The following is a 15,851-nucleotide window of genomic DNA, read 5'->3' as shown; positions in this document are numbered from 1 at the left end:
AACTAAGGTAGCCATGGTAAAAATCGCATATTGAAATTAAACTTTACATCACAAAGGATGAAAAATATCGCACAGAAAGTACTGTTGTACTGTACATTTATGAAATAGGTACACATTCTTAGTTTTTGAATGTTGACAGATATATTGAGTTGCTCTCCACAATTATGTTCTTCATATATTTTTCCCTTTTAAATAAGTATTTTAAAATAAGAAAAAAAGGAATTAAAACAGAGAAAATATACTCCCTGGGAAATGGCCCTCAGGGACAAGAGAGCAGAACAGAGCTGGCAGGTCTTCAAGGACGCTTTCTATAGGGCACAAGAGCTCTCGATCCCCAGGGGCAGGAAATGGGGCAAGGAAGGGAAGAGGCCGCATGGCTGGGCCATGACCTGGGGGTCAAACTAAAGGGCAAGAAGAGATTGCCCAGGCAGGGGAAGAAGGGACCATTATCTTGGGAAGAGTACAGGGACGCTGCCCGGTTGGGTAAGGATGGGCTCAGGAAGGCCAAGGCTCGGCTGGAGCTGAACCTGGCAAGGGATGCGAAGAATAATAATAAGGGCTTCTACAGGTACATTAACCAGGAAAGGCAGGTTAAGGAAAGCGTGCCCCCTCTGGTGAGCAGTAGTGGCGAGCTGACAACAACAGACGAGGAGAAGGCTGAGGTACTCAACAACTTTTTTGCCTCAGTCTTCACTGGCAATCTCTCTCCTCACACCTCCCAAGCCAATGGGCCATTTGATGGGGATTGGGAGGAGAGAGGTCCTCCCACTGTAAGAGAAGGTCAGGTTCGTGACCACCTAAGGAACCTGAACGTACATAAGTCTATGGGTCCTGATGAGATGCATCCCAGAGTCCTGAGGGAATTGGCTGATGTCGTTGCTAAGCCTCTCACCATGACACTTGAAAAGTCATGGCAGTCAGGTGAAGTCCCTGGGGACTGGGAAAAGGGAAATATTGCAGCCATTTTTAAAAAGGGTAAAAAGAAGGACGAAGGGAGCTACCGACCTGTCAGCCTCCCCTCTGTGCCTGGGAAGATCACGGAACAGATCCTCCCGGAATCTATGCTAAGGTGCATGGAGGACAGGGAGGTGATTTGGGACAGCTAGCACGGCTTCACCAAGGGCAAGTCCTGCCTGACCAACCTGGTGGCCTTCTGTGATGGAGTGACTACATCAGTGGACGAGGGAAGAGCAATGGATGTCATCTCTCTGGACTTCTGTAAGGCCTTTGACACAGTCCCCCACAATATCCTCCTCTCTAAATTGGAAGGATATGGATTTGATGGGTGGACTGTTTGGTGGATAAGGAATTGGCTGGATGGTTGCATCCAGAGGGTGGTGGTCAATGGCTCGGCATCCAGATGGAGAACAGTGATGAGTGGTGTCCCTCAGGGGTCCGTGCTGTTCAATATCTTCATCAATGACATAGACAGTGGGATCGAGTGCACCCTCAGCAAGTTTGCAGATGACACCAAGCTGACTGGTGCGGTTGACAGGCCTGAGGGACGGGATGCCATCCAGAGGGACCTGGACAGGCTGGAGAGGTGGGCCTGTGTGAACCTCATGAGGTTCAATAAGGAGAAGTGCAGGGTCCTGCACTTGCGTTGGGGCAATCCCCGGTATCAGTACAGGCTGGGGGATGAAGGGATCGAGAGCAGCCCTGCTGAGAAGGACTTGGGGGTGCTGATAGATGAAAAGCTGGACATGAGCCAGCAATGTGCTCTCACAGCCCAGAAAGCCAACCATCTCCTGGGCTGCATCCCCCGCAGCGTGGGCAGCGGGGCGAGGGAGGGGATTCTGCCCCTCTGCTCCGCTCTGGGGAGACCCCCCTGGAGCCCTGTGTCCAGCTCGGGGGTCCTCAGCACGGGAAGGACATGGAGCTGTTGGAGCGGGGCCAGAGGAGGCCACAAACGTGATCCGAGGGCTGGAGCACCTCTGCTGTGAGGACAGGCTGAGAGAGCTGGGGGTGTTCAGCCCGGAGAGGAGAAGGCTGCGGGGAGACCTGATTGCGGCCTTTCAGTACTTAAAGGGGGCTTGTAAGAAAGATGGGGACAGACTTTTTAGCAGGGCCTGTAGCGATAGGACAAGGGGGAATGGTTTTAAACTAAAAGAGGGTGGATTCAGACTGGATATAAGGAAGAAATTTTTTACAATGAGGGTGGTGAAACACTGGCAGGGGTTGCCCAGAGCGGTGGGAGATGCCCCATCCTTGGAAACATCCAAGGCCAGGCTGGATGGGGCTGTGAGCAACCTGATCTGGTTGGAGATGTCCCTGCCCATGGCAGGGGGGACGGACTGGATGGCCTTCAAAGGTCCCTTCCATCCCAAAGCATTCTGTGAGTCTATGATACGATTCTATGAAATAAAAACCATGAATTTTGTAAATGTGTAAACAAGAGCAAGGTGCATCATAGGGCTCAGATATAATGTACAAATAAACTTACCACAGTAATGCTGTTTCAGAATAAGCTAATATTTGTTGAGCAGCGGCTTGGAAAATGAACACATCATCCCCGTGTGTGAGAATGTGGTTCCATCACACCATGGTGATGCTGTCTAGAACACTCTGTAAGAATGCACCGTGCTCTCACAGATGCCCACAAAGCACCTGGACAAGGCCCTGGGCAACCTAATGCAATGCTGGTGTTGCCTCTGCTCTGAGTGGGGTGGGAGTAGGGACCCCCAGCGGTCTCTAGACCTTATGTCTAAACTGTGCTTGCAGTCTATGTTAATGTCCACAGAGGTAAATTTCTTGACTTGATAGGACTTGTTGTCCTATCCTTGGAGCATCCTCTGGCATTGCATAAAAAGGTCCCAGCTAGTTCAGTATGGGGAAGGAACTTGGGAGATCCTTCTCTGTAGGCTTCCTTTTGGGTCGCTCCCTCAGGCTGGCTCAAACTTAAAGACCTCTTGCCGTGGGCCAGTGCCAGCCCGGTGGGTGGGAGAAGACGCCTGTGTCACGGCAGATGTGAAACGGCAGCTGGGACGTGCTGGGATGGGGCCTGACTGGGGCTGGAGTAGTATTGGTGGCCTGCGTGCCATGACGTTTGGGGCCGATGGTACTGAATCGCACCTGCGGCAGACCTGTTCGGGCCAGCCAGGGCCCGGCTCCTCGCACCCCCAGGGCTGCCCTGCAGAATGACCTGACCGAAACACCGCACCCACGGTGGCGGAGGTGTTCTCCCACCCCTGTGCTAGGATATCAGGGAAGCAGTGACCCAGCAGATGCACTGGCTTGGCTCACCAGAGCTGCGATACAGCCTCACTCAGTATCTCCTGCAGAAGCCGTGCTGGGAAAGCTGCTTTTACGCTGCCACTCATGCTGCAAATCAAATCTAGTTTGCCCCAGAATTAATATGCAGAGACTGTGTCTCCAGATCATGTAGGCTCAGTACACTGAGACGAGATCCCCTTGAAGCCCACTATCTCAGGCTGTACTCCAGCCCTTCTTCTCTCAAACGTACTCGGTCTTTCTCCTTAGAAAGGCAAGTCAGGCCATCTCACTTGGGACCAACAGTGCAGAGACCAAATTCCCAGCCTGAGACGCTTTGCATTTACTGGTTCTTGTGGATCATGGTTGAAATCTCTCCTGTCCCTTCCTTACTCTCATGTACATCACAGCGATAAAAGTTTTCAGAGCTGTCATTGGCCATCAGAGCAATCTGAGAAATGTGATACTTCCACAACTGGCTGTGTGCTTTGGGAAAATGTCTGGTGGGGCTGAGACGAGCATAACTCTATCATAGGGAGACTGTCCTGGTTTCGGCTGGGATAGAGTTAATTTTCTTCCCAGTAGCTGGTATAGTGCTGTGCTTTGGATTTAGGATGAGAATAACGTTGATAAGGGGCTGATGTTTTAGTTGATGCTGAGCGGTGCTTATACTGGTCAAGGACTTTTCAGCTTCCCCTGCTCTGCCCGGTGCACAAGAAGCTGGGAGGGGGCACAGCCGGGGGGGCTGGCCCAGACTGGCCACAGGGCTATTCCATACCATATGGCATCATGCCCAGTGTAGATACTGGGGGAGTTGGCTGGGAGGAGGGGACCGCTGCTCGGGGACGGGCTGGGCATCAGTTGGCAGGTGGTGAGCAATTGCATTGTGCATCACTTGCTTTGTATATTATTATTATTATTACTATTACTATTATTATTATTGTTATTATTACTATTACTACTACTACTTAATTTTATTTGAATTATTAAAGTGTTCTTATCTCAACCCACGAGTTTTCTCACTTTTCCAATTCTCTCCCCCATCCCATCAGGGAGGGGGACTGAGCGAGCAGCTGGGTGGTGCTTAGTTGCTGGCTGGGGTTAAACCATGACAGAGGCCCAAGGATTTCAGGGAACAGATAAATGGATTTTGGAGGAGCTAAGAGTGTATCAAAGATGGATAGGACAGAGCCATGCCAGACTGGTCTGCCTTCATATACGCCAAGAGGTCGCAGTGCCAGCGTGAGTCGCAGGCACTAGCCTGTGATGTCAGAGGAGTAAAGAGGTGCGAGAACTCCAGAGAGACAAAATAGATGTGCCCGGGACAGACCAATAAGAGCTTTAGCCTAAGTATAGGCAAAACCATTACAAACCAATTTGGATTTGTGAACAAACTGATCTTATCTGAAATACTTCTTAAGTTATAAAAAGTCTTTTAGAGGCTTAAACACAACAGAGCTAATGTACTGTTAAACATTAGACTGATGTCTTTCATTGTTTATTCTCAGAGAAAATATTTTATGTTAAACAGTCCTTTGATTCCCCACACTCTCTCCAGTTTTGCATACCGGATCTTAAAAAACAATAAAAAAAGCAATAATGCAAAATGCAGCATTTTTGTTCTTAAGAACTTCTGCTTTTTTCTGGAGTCTCATACCTTTGGTCCCACACTGGACAAATTCACCGTGCTTGCTGGGCACACAGAATTGGGTTTTTGTTATTGGAGGAAGAATGGTTTGGGGAAGGCAGAGGAAGAAAGGTTGGAATTGGGTTGACTGTGAGTCACTTAGGTCCAAACTGACAAAAGCCACCACCAGATTTGGATAATGCCCTACCAGCTAGAGGCACTCAAAGGCTACAGCGCTGTAAGCGCCTACTGGCTTCAGCTAGGCATTGCAGTGAGCTGCTCATCTGAGGACACGGGACTCTGTTTTCAATTCCTATGCTGCAGTTTCTAGGAGAAAAAGTAGTTACTGCATTTCTGCTCTTGTTACAAGCCCTGGGTTAAGAAATGTCTTTATTCTTTTCCAGTCCAGCTGCCTGATGGATGTTCTTCAGTAGAAAACAAGGCAAGGTTTGCAGGAAGAGGTGACTTCTTATATCAGAGCAACTGACATTCCTGGAAAAACAGGCCAGTGTTTGGGCACTCAGGCTCTCCTTCACGCCTGGAGCAGAAGCAGGCCGCTCCAGATTCTTCTTCAGCAGTGGTTTACCAGCTTGGGATGGGCAAGATTATTGTGGCTGCGATTGTGGAAGAACCCAGACTCTTTGATCCTCCACTTCTTACATGTTGATTTACAGTCTGGCTTTACTGTGGAGCAAACCAACTGGATCCCTGGGCGAGAAACTCATGCTCACTCGTCAGGGGAGTGGTGGAAAAGGGAACCAGGCTGGGCTCCGTCCTCAAGAGGTAGCAGGGTTGTGACTGTCACTGTTGTGGTCCATGTTCACCCATAGCTCTCCCAAAATATTCCACAATATCTTCCACTCTTCCTTTTTTTCTCTCTCTGTTTCAATATCCCTCTACAAAAGTCTGTGAAGAAATCATGACAACCGCCCTCTGCTTTTCTTCTTTGCAGGGAAGCAGTTTTGTCACTGTTTCTCATGTCTGGAAGAGTCTTGCTGGAGCTGTGAAGCGAGCTGGGAGCCATCCGGCTGGTAACATACCAGTACAGCAGCACAAGGTCACTTCCCTGGATATTGGCCAGGCTGGATGCACCTGAGGGCAATGTAAATATAAATAATAATAATAAAAAAACAACTCGGAAAGGTTAGTAACAAGACTCCAACTGTCCTTCTGGGGCAGCATGTCTTTTCATGACTGCTATGTGCAATCTGTGGAAGGGAGACTTCCAACGAGCCTCTGGTGATATTTCATAAATGTAGAGCCAGGACAGACTTAGAGGGGCTAAGGAAGAACCTCAGGCATGGGCCTTAAAAGTCATTGGTGCTTTAGACTTGGGAGTCAAACAGGAGCCCTCATGCTAGCCAGACATAAGGCCTTTGTCAGGGCTGGGATGATTTCCATGATCTGAACTTCTCAAACATCCATAAAGACACGCTCAGGTCTGGGAAGGGTGGTCGTGTGTGTGTGGGCACTAATAGCATGAACGGGGAGGGCAGAGGGCAAGGAACCATGACTCAGCCTAGGGCAGATGTGCTGTTGGAGGCGATCGTCACTGTCTGCAGCACAGAGAAGGAGTCAGAAGGATGCACATCCCCTGACTGAGCAGTGATCCCCACACTGTCATCTCAGAGCTTTGCCTTCACGGGTCAGGGAAGCAACGATTCTGGGCAAGGCTTATGATGGGGACACTTCATTTAGAAGAAGCAACCACGGAAGACTGGCTAGAGTTTCAATTTAGCAACAAGATGCATCACACGCAGGGCCTTGGCTGCTTTACTGGGACATGATCAGGTGCATCTCCAAGAGAAGCTGCACCTGACCCATCATGGCTGTCTTTCTCCTAGGGCCACCCTACACATCTTCCTTTGCTGACATTTTTTTCTGTAGGGGACTGATAGCTGGCAGGGAGTCAATGGGTCACTGATGGACCATGGCAGATGGTCAGTTTGGGATCGTTGCAGTCTGTAAGCATGGAAAGATTGATAGCAGATTCAATTTTTTTCCTTTATGAACTGCAGGGTGGTGTTACCTTCCGCTCTCTGCAGTATGGCTGTTCTAGCCCTTCCCCTGCAACTGGTGTCAGCAGTGGAAATCTGTGATTATGATTGTCTTCTCTTTGCTCTTCATGGCATACAATGGGGGCTGTGGTCCAATGAACGTAGCCTTAACAGGGAAAACACTCGCAAATCCAACATCACTCCAACAGTTTAAATGAAATCTCTGGTCCTCCCCCAAGACACCATTACATAACCGTTATGTAAACTGTCTCAAAAAATCTATGAAATGCCTCTTGTAAAAATACCCCACCTCCATCATGGAGCTATTGTGAAACCACACTGAAGAGACCAAAAATACTGCCAGGGAGCTATCAAGATTAAGCCCAAATCCCCACAAAGGAGCCATCGTAAATAGGACCATAAAAAATTGAGGGATCGTTGTATAAATCCCTGCAAAAGGCCCCCAGGAGAACGCTTCCAAAAATCACACAAAAGATTTTTAATACTGGATGCTTTGTGGGATTTTTTGGTTGTGTTTTTTTTATGGTCCTTTTAACGGGGTGTTTACGGCTATGCTTTGACATTACAGATCACTTCCAAAATGGCTTCTAAGTGGTGTCATTTGGGGCAATTTTAGAATCACCAAGATGTTCACAGTGAATCCATATGGTTTGACTCTAGGGCAGCTTCACAACTGCCTTGACAATTTTCACAATTGTTTCATCAGTAATGCCCTATGGGCATTTTCTAAATGTCTAATGATCACTGAGACATTTGATAAATTGCTTTGGTGGGGCTTTAGATCTATATATTTTCAAAACTGCCTTTGGCTGTGGTTTCTGGTAGTTCGGAATTTTTTCCAGCTTTCAGAGGAGTCAGAGAATGGCTCCTGGGCTGGGGCTTTGGATAATTTTTCAAATTCTTCTTGGCTCGGTCCCTTAGGTGAGGTCTTTGAGACAATTTAAAAGGACTCTTGGATATCAAGGTTCCAGCGTCGGGGAGTGTCTTCAGGAATATTGTAAGAAATCTCTCACAAGTGTGATCTCAGAAGTGTGTTAAAAACCATCTGAAGACATCTTATGCTCATCTTCAAAATGGCACGTGTCTCCGGGGGGTGATTTAGGTGTTTGCTGGATGTGATCTGTCAGATACTTTCAGAATGGTCTGTGAGCCCATGTGCAAATGAGTACAGCATCTGCTACAGACACTGGTAAGGATGACGTAGTGGTAAGGATGTGATACAGTGACAGCCATAAAGATGCAGCAAGATGCGTTACTGCAGAAATGTCCACGCACCACGTGAGGGCAGAGTAGCTCCAAGTCTGCTCTAGCAGCTCTACAAAGAAAGGATCTTCCCAGCATCGGTGTTGTAAGAACTATACAAACTCCATGCATGTGTGTGTGTGTGACAGTGGCTGGAAAGACCCCGGTTATGTCTTCTGAAGCACCCGAGCAGGAGCTAATGGTCGCTCTGAGCTCACCAGCCATCCAGGCAGGGCAATATTTGAGTATTGTCGTGTTGTGTCCAGTGCCAGGTTACTCAGCACTTTGTCCAGTCTGGATCTGAAACGTCAAAGGAAGTGTCACTGTTTTGACATCTGTACGTGGGAGCGTGTATGGCACACAAGCTGTACCATCCACGAGGTGGGACGGCTGTGGAAGCATGTCTGTTCTGCCGTATAGCAGGGTGTGCCGTGAGAGTCCTGCGTCCCTGACCTGTTCCCCAAGGCTGAATTCCCAGGCATCAGCACTAGAAAGTCTGCACAGCACGAGGGAGTGGTGGTCCCCCAACAGCACCAAGCAGGACTTGTGGGCACAGGATCTGGAAACTGTCCTGTGCCTAGGGCTTGATACGGTGCCCTTGCTGCTCACCGAGGAGCCCACCTGCTGGCTGTCATAGCATGCACTGGAGTTGCTGCCACTGGGACCAGTCTGCCACACAGTTAACCCCTGTTCCTTTTTCATAACCCATTCCACCTGACTTTGCTCCCAATGGCCGTGCAATTGTACCTTAGGGGACATCTACTCACACCTGCACTGCTGGTGGTTGGGCCCTGAGTGGAGAGCATGGCCTTGATGTCTTGTGAGGAAGTGACTGTGGGACCCAGCGCGTCTCTGCCTCTCTCTTGCCTTCATCTTTATAGAGTGGGTTTTCACTCAAATCAAGACCTTCAGTTTCACACACGACCTTCAGCCTTTACCTCTTCCCTAGAATACCAGGACCTGTGTGTAATCTGTACTCTTTCCCTTGCATGTCCCTGGCTGATGGGGAGGGCCGGAGTGCCAGACTCAGGAGTCCAAGTGATTATATGGGACAAGTAATGAAAAGAGGACGACGGTGTACCTAAAAGGCTAAAACAAGAGGACCAGAGTGAGGTGCACAGAACATCCCCAGCTTGCCCAGCGCTCCTTGGAGGTGTCTGGTGCATGCTGTCCAGGAGGTATCTGTCCCCAGATGGGAGGACACACAGAAAAGAATTAGATCCTGCAGTTGTGGAGGCTTTTTGCCCCCCCTCCCCTGCAACTGAGTTTCATTCTGCTGGTATTAGGGTTAGCCAGTATGATGAGGGCCCCGGTGCAGTTGATGCAGAGGTCCCATGATTTTGTGAGGCTTCAGACAGGGATTTCATAGGCCAGAAGATGAGGGGAAAAAAGCAGACAGAGCCTCGCCATGAGGTCTAATGGTCATTTCATTTTTGATGGAAGTGCTAGGCAGGCCAGCTAGGGGAGGCGATGGATCTGCTAGTTATGCATAAGGAAGAACTGCTTGGGGGTGTGATGGCTGATGGCAGCTTTGGCTGCTGAAATCATGACTTGGTGGATTTGAGAGAAGTGAGGAAGGCAAGCAGCAGAGTGACAATGCTGACACCAGGAAATAGGACTTTGGCATGTTCAGGGGTCAGGTGAGATTGCAATGGAGGCTGCCCTCAGAGGGCAAAGCCACCCAGGCAAGCTGCTGAATTTTCAAGGATGACCGCCCCAAAGAGAAGAAAGGCCCGGCATGATCTGCAGGAAGTCAAGCAAGCATGGCAGGAGGCCAGCATGGATGAACAAGGAACTCATGACTAAGCTCAAATAAAAAAATGAAGAGCACAGAAAGTGAAAGCAGGGTTGGGCTGCCCAGAAGGAACGTAGAAACATTGCTTGAATGTGCAGGGGTGGAGTTAGGAAATGTTGGCCCACTGCTGAACGGGTTGGGTGTCCTATTGACAAAGGACATAGAAAAGGCCCCAGGCTTCACTAGCATGGCCTCCCTGGTCTCCATGCCTAGTCGCGGAGTTTGGGAGAGAGAGGTACATTAGAAGAAGATAAAATTATAGGTCATTTAAGGAAACTGGCCATACATGACCCTGTGAAGCCAGACAGGATGTACCTGAGGGCACTGAGGGAGCTGGCTGATGTCATTGCAAGGCCATTCTACGTCATCTTTGAAAACTCTTGGCAGCTGGGGAAGGATTCTGATGACTGCCGTGAAAAAGGCAAGTGTCACACCCACCTTCAAACAAGGCAAGAAGGAAGATCCAGGAAATGATGGAGCAGATCCTCCTTGAAACCATGTCCAAGGACATGAAGGCACACAAAGGAGAAGAAGGTAACTGGGAACAGTCAATGTGGCTTTACTAAAGGTAAATCTTCCCAATTACCTTCCACAGTGAGATGACTGGCTGTGTGCATGGAGGATTAGTGGGTGCTGTCTCCCCTGGCTTTTGCAAGGTTTCTGACACAGTTTCCCATACATACTTGTAGCGATGCTGCTGCAATGAAGGTCAACCGCATACTGGGCTGCATTAATAAAAGCGCAGCTAGCATGTGGAGGGAAGTGTTTGTTCATCTCCATTTGGTGCTTAGGAGGTCACGCCTAAAGTACTGTGTCCATCTTGGGGTCCCCCAGCATAAGAAAGACATCGACATATGGAGAGTCCAGATGAGATGGTCAGGGGCTGAAGCACGGGACACATGAGGAGAGGCTGATAGAGCTGGGTTTCAGCTTGGAGGAGAGAAGGCAAAGGGGAGATCTTGCTGTCTGCAACTAGCTAATGTGTGGCCATGGCAGAGGTGCACATTGAAAAGGCAAGAGGTCGTGGACACAAATTTCAGCAAGGGAAATTCTGCTGCAAAATTTTTCCCCATTTGAATGGTGCAGCCCTGGGACAGGTACCAGGGAGCTGGTGGGATCCTCATCCTTGATGGGTTTCAGAACTTAACTGAGCAAGATGCTGAGCAACATTATCTCTCTTTGGGATTAGTCCTGCTTCGTGTAGGGAGTTAGACTGGAGCCTTCCAGAGGGCTGGTCTGACCAAAATTATTTTAGGTTTCTTTCATCTCTCTGCATACAGGGCTGTATTCTAGTTTAATCTAAACATCCTATTGAAGACCATAAAAGCTCCAGCATTTACTTTTACTTTTCATATGTTATATCATAGGGGTTTTTTTATATTTAAGTTTTCTGTGTCTAGAAAGATCTTGTGTCTCCAAGATCTTGTGGACAGGTTGGTTACTGTTATAACATATCTGGAATAGTATAAATTATTTCAAAATCATAAACTGACATTACGAGATTTTCTGTTTGGTGCTGTTGTGTTTGCTAACATATCTTCATGGCTTTTTTGTGTAGGGTTAGTGCTCCAGGATCTTTATGTAGTTCACCAGACCAAGGTGAAACTTCCTTTAGCTGTGTTTTGCAACTCAGAATGCTTTACAATGTTGTTTCTAAACCGGTCTGTGTTTTGATGTTAGATAACAAGGTCCAGGGCATATGGAACTATGTCAGTTCACGTTTTATTTGTTCATTAACCAAAAGGCCTAGATGAAAGTGAAGCAAAACTGAAAAGGCAGATGTCTTCATGCCTATACACTGGTGAAAAAGCTGATGCTTTGAGAATCTTGCCTAGATAGCTGCAAATTTTTTCTGTAAAGACTCCTCTGTTGATATTGCATTCTGGACACCTGTTTCCTCTAGAATAAAAAGGTAATACCCATGTATCTCTAGTACAGGTTTAAATATAACAGCCACAAGGCTTTTTCTTTTTACTGTAATAACGCAATGGGGCTGTTGATGTGCTTTGAGTGATGTGGTTGTTGGGTGAGAAATGGATAGGAGGCCTTTTATGCAGGGAAGATTGCTGCCTTAATGTGCTTTAAAGTTTTATGGAGCTATGTTTCTATAAGCCATAATTCGTGTCCCTGTAGTTCTGGTAAATAAGAGATCATGCTGAAGAGGAAAAATGAACTCACCAGAAAATGAAAGTTCCCCAATATTATGGACTGCCAGAAATGTAATGGAATTTATTTTCTTTTTTTTTTTTTTTTTAAGTCCATCACATATATGTGTGCAGCCAGAGGCCCCACAAAGCTTTGCCAGACAGGTTGAACGTGCCTGTCCTTAATGGCTGCCTTGCTTGTGGAGTTGGCCTGCAGGTCTGAACCTCTCCTGTCTGATGCAAGGCAGTGAGAAAAGCTGTAGGAGGCTCAGACTCCTTCCAGAAAGGTTATTGTCACCTTGAAAGTTACCTGTGCTCATGGGTGTCACTGTGGCCCTAAACTTCAGAGTGATCCACAAGAGATGGCAGTGTAATCTGGGAAGGGTCATGCAATATGCTTTGCAGTCATATCAACTGTGCTGGATGCAAGAGATATTTCTGCTGGGGGGATGGACAATCTGGGGCACAGGACTCAGCTAGCAGCGGACCTGTGGTGCGATTTGAGGGTTTTCTGGTTGGGGAGAGGCGGAACCACACTGGAGCGGGCACCAAGCTTTCTGGGAAGAGTGTGTGCACCCAGCAGGAGCTGCCTGGGTGCCTTCAGTTAGCTGAGGTCCAATTTTTTTTTCTTTCCCTTTCAAATCCAGAAACTCTCCAGCCCACACTGAAATGGCCCAGATTCACTAAGTCTGGTAAGATGAATCTCATCCAGCTCAGCAGCCATTATTTAACCTCTTCTTTCCCTGTTTTTGACTGAGCTCTAACCTCTGGTAGGATCTATTTTTTTTTTCTCTTGAAGAAATTTTCACTGGAGCAAAAATGTCTTGTGAAAAAGGGCATTTTCAGCTTGGAAGGATTTGTTTCTGGAAGGTGAATTGCATCTCACCCTACAGTATGCACATGGTGAGACAGCTGTCATTTCTGCTTTCCTTTTAAGCATGTGGGAGCCATTGAGAGGTGAGGGTTGGTTCCCTGGACACAGGGTTTGGAACACAAACCATCAGTTTAGGATGAAGAACTTTATATGTTGATTTTGTCCTCTTTTTCACTTACTTGATACAATTCACTTCACTATAAACTCCCCAAGGCTTTGTCATTAAGGACTGCTATGAAGGAGGAAAAGAGATTTTGAGGGTGTATCTTTACTCCTGATCACAGCTGAGACAATGGCATACCAGATATTTCAGGCGGAGGAGGCTGCTGCTAAGTACTGGCAAGAAGATGTCTGACGATGTGAAATTTCAGAGACAATGTGAAATCTCAGAAGCCGACTGCAGGCATTTGGGGGAGGTAAGTCAGAGGCTTTAGTTAAGTTAGAGATGGAAATACCTCCTGCCAGAGCTGCTGTGTAGAGGGAGGTGAGGTCCTGTGAGTGACCTGGGGGTGGGATTTCGTATCCGTTACTTGTGATCTGGAACGCAGACCTCACGAGGTCTGCTTCTCAAACACCTCTTCCTACGAGGTACCTCTCCTGGCTTCCGTGGCTTTGCTCTCTGCCCCCTCTCCTGATTCGAACTGCTAAAGATATCTGTCGGCTGTCTGCAGATAAGGGAGATTAGGAGCTACTGAATTGCCAACTGTCTGCGCAGTACAAATTCTCTGATGCAAAATCTTTCTACCGTTTCTTGCTCATGTGGGAGTATGAAGAATGTGGTGGTGCAGCATGTGCCGATATCTGACTGTGGCTTCTCGCCTTTGTGTTTTGCTGTTCTTTGAAGACTGGGATTTTCAGATAAACCTGAGGGAAAAAAGACAAGAAGGCAAAGTAGTTTCCAGTCCAGTTTCTATGGCTTGGCTGGCCTCCAAAAATCCCAGCCTCAGTGCGCTGGTTCAGCGGAGGTCTGGAGGACAGATGAGGGCTCCTGCTGTTCATTATGTGATGGGAGTAAAAGCCAAAGGACCATTGCTCTGCTTCGGCCACAGGAACAGTCAGCACTGCAAGCGACGGGACCATCTCAGCCTCTGTTTGACAGGCAGGGGCTCCCCTGGGAATGGCAGCTTCTCTTCACACTGGCCAAGGTGCAGCCTTGTCAGCATTTCCCCATCATTCCTCGTGCTCCCTGCAAAGTGTGCAGGGCCTCAGCCCCTCTGCCATTATGGCACAGATCTCCTCAGCCTGTTCCACTAATGCTTCTGTCTCAGACAGGCTCCGGCAGGACAGACCTCACAGCCAGAGCAAGACCCTTGTCCTCTGCAAGCCTCAGGGGCTCGGGGATGTTCCTTGTTCACCAGAGTTTGTCAAAAGAGAGTATTGGACTCTTGAAAGCTTTGCTTGCTTGCCTTACACCTGGCAGCTTCAGATCTGCAGCACGGTTTTATTTCTGTTTTCTTATAATTTATTTTATTTTGCACGGGGTGATGAAGAGGTGTATGTAGCAGGAATCGGTTAAGAGAAACAAGATTGAGACGAAACAAGAAGAGAAGAAGTGGTGCAGCGAAGTGGAGATAGAGAGATGGTGGGTGAAGGATTTAAACAACCAGCCAGTCACAGCAAGGCAGAGAAAGGCCAGCCACGCCGTAGAAACTGGACTGGAAACTGCTTTGCCTTCTTGTCTTTTTTCCCTTTGCCCCTAATGTAACTGAACATGTGTGCGGCCAGGGTGAAATTCACTTCACTGTGTTCCTCAAATGTGTTCAATGTGGTGGCAAAAGGAAATGTGAAACTCTGCTTATGTAACTTTTCCAAACCAGAAGTTAAAAAAAAAAAAAATAGAGAGGAAAAATAAAGATCTAAGTGTGAGAGTGGGAGAAGAAGGAAGAAAAGAGGTGGCTTGGAGGAGGTGGGAGAGGAAAATAATTGAGTTATTTTAATTGATTGATTCAATTGGCAAAAAATGCAGGAGAAAGACAAAAAATTAAAAGCATAAAAGGCTTTTTTCCTGAGGGCTTGGAGTTAAAACAACTGCAGAATTTTTGGTGCAATTGTTTCTCTGTTTGTTTACTGGCTCCATTATGTGGGGCTGCAAAGCGAAGGAGAGGAGGAGCCTGGCGGTGAAGCACTGTGTAGGAGCAAGGACTCCTTTTGGGCACCCCTTTAACCTCAATGGCAAACTTGGGCCCAACTTCACATCTGCTTTTTCCTTGAGGATTAGGGTCACTTTAGCTGTGTTGCTGAAGGCTGTAGTTTCCTGAACAGCTGATGTTAGGAAAAGTTAGCATTGCCACCAAAACAACTCGTCTGGCTCCATCCTCCTCTCTTCCCCTGGTTCAGGAAATCATCCCTAATGAAACTAGCCTTTTTTGTTTTTGTCGTCATTCACAATTAACCTCGAACAGTTCCTAGGTGGTGTGGAGCAGCTGCTGGATTTTATCCCTAGACTGGCAGCCATTCAGGATCAGTTTTTCCCACACACCACAGTGTAAACATGGATGTAGGATGATGTTTTTGAGAGGAGGAGCTAGTTTTTCCTCTAGTCACAAAGTTCCTGGCCCTTTGCTCTCTCCTACATCTTGGCTGGGAAAGCTGTAGTAATAAGTTTTAAAAAGTATGGTTATATGCAAACAACAGGCCCCTCAATGTTTCTGGTCAAGTGTTATGTTAAGATGAGACCAACTGTGCATCTCCCTCTGCTTCCCTTCTGTCCCTCTGCGGTGTGATAGGAAAACCTGGACACGCAGGCTGGGAGCGTGATATGGTGCATAAGGAGGTCCCTGAGCTGGACAATGGGAGGATCAGGACTATGAGTCGTGTCCTCCAGGCTAAAAGTTTTCTTTGTCTCTAAGGCTATCGCAGGCTGCTGGATAAGGAAAGGAGAAAATACCTCAAAGAACCCAGTCTCTCCCCAGGCAAAGAAAATGCTGTCATCAGGAAGAGG

This window comes from Nipponia nippon, unplaced genomic scaffold (genome assembly GCF_047370975.1).
Source record: "Nipponia nippon isolate SJK-2023a ecotype South Korea unplaced genomic scaffold, ASM4737097v1 scaffold_25, whole genome shotgun sequence".
NCBI classification, from domain to species: Eukaryota; Metazoa; Chordata; class Aves; order Pelecaniformes; family Threskiornithidae; genus Nipponia; species Nipponia nippon.
The sequence above is the reverse complement of the archived record's forward strand: the minus strand, read 5'-3'. Positions refer to the sequence as shown.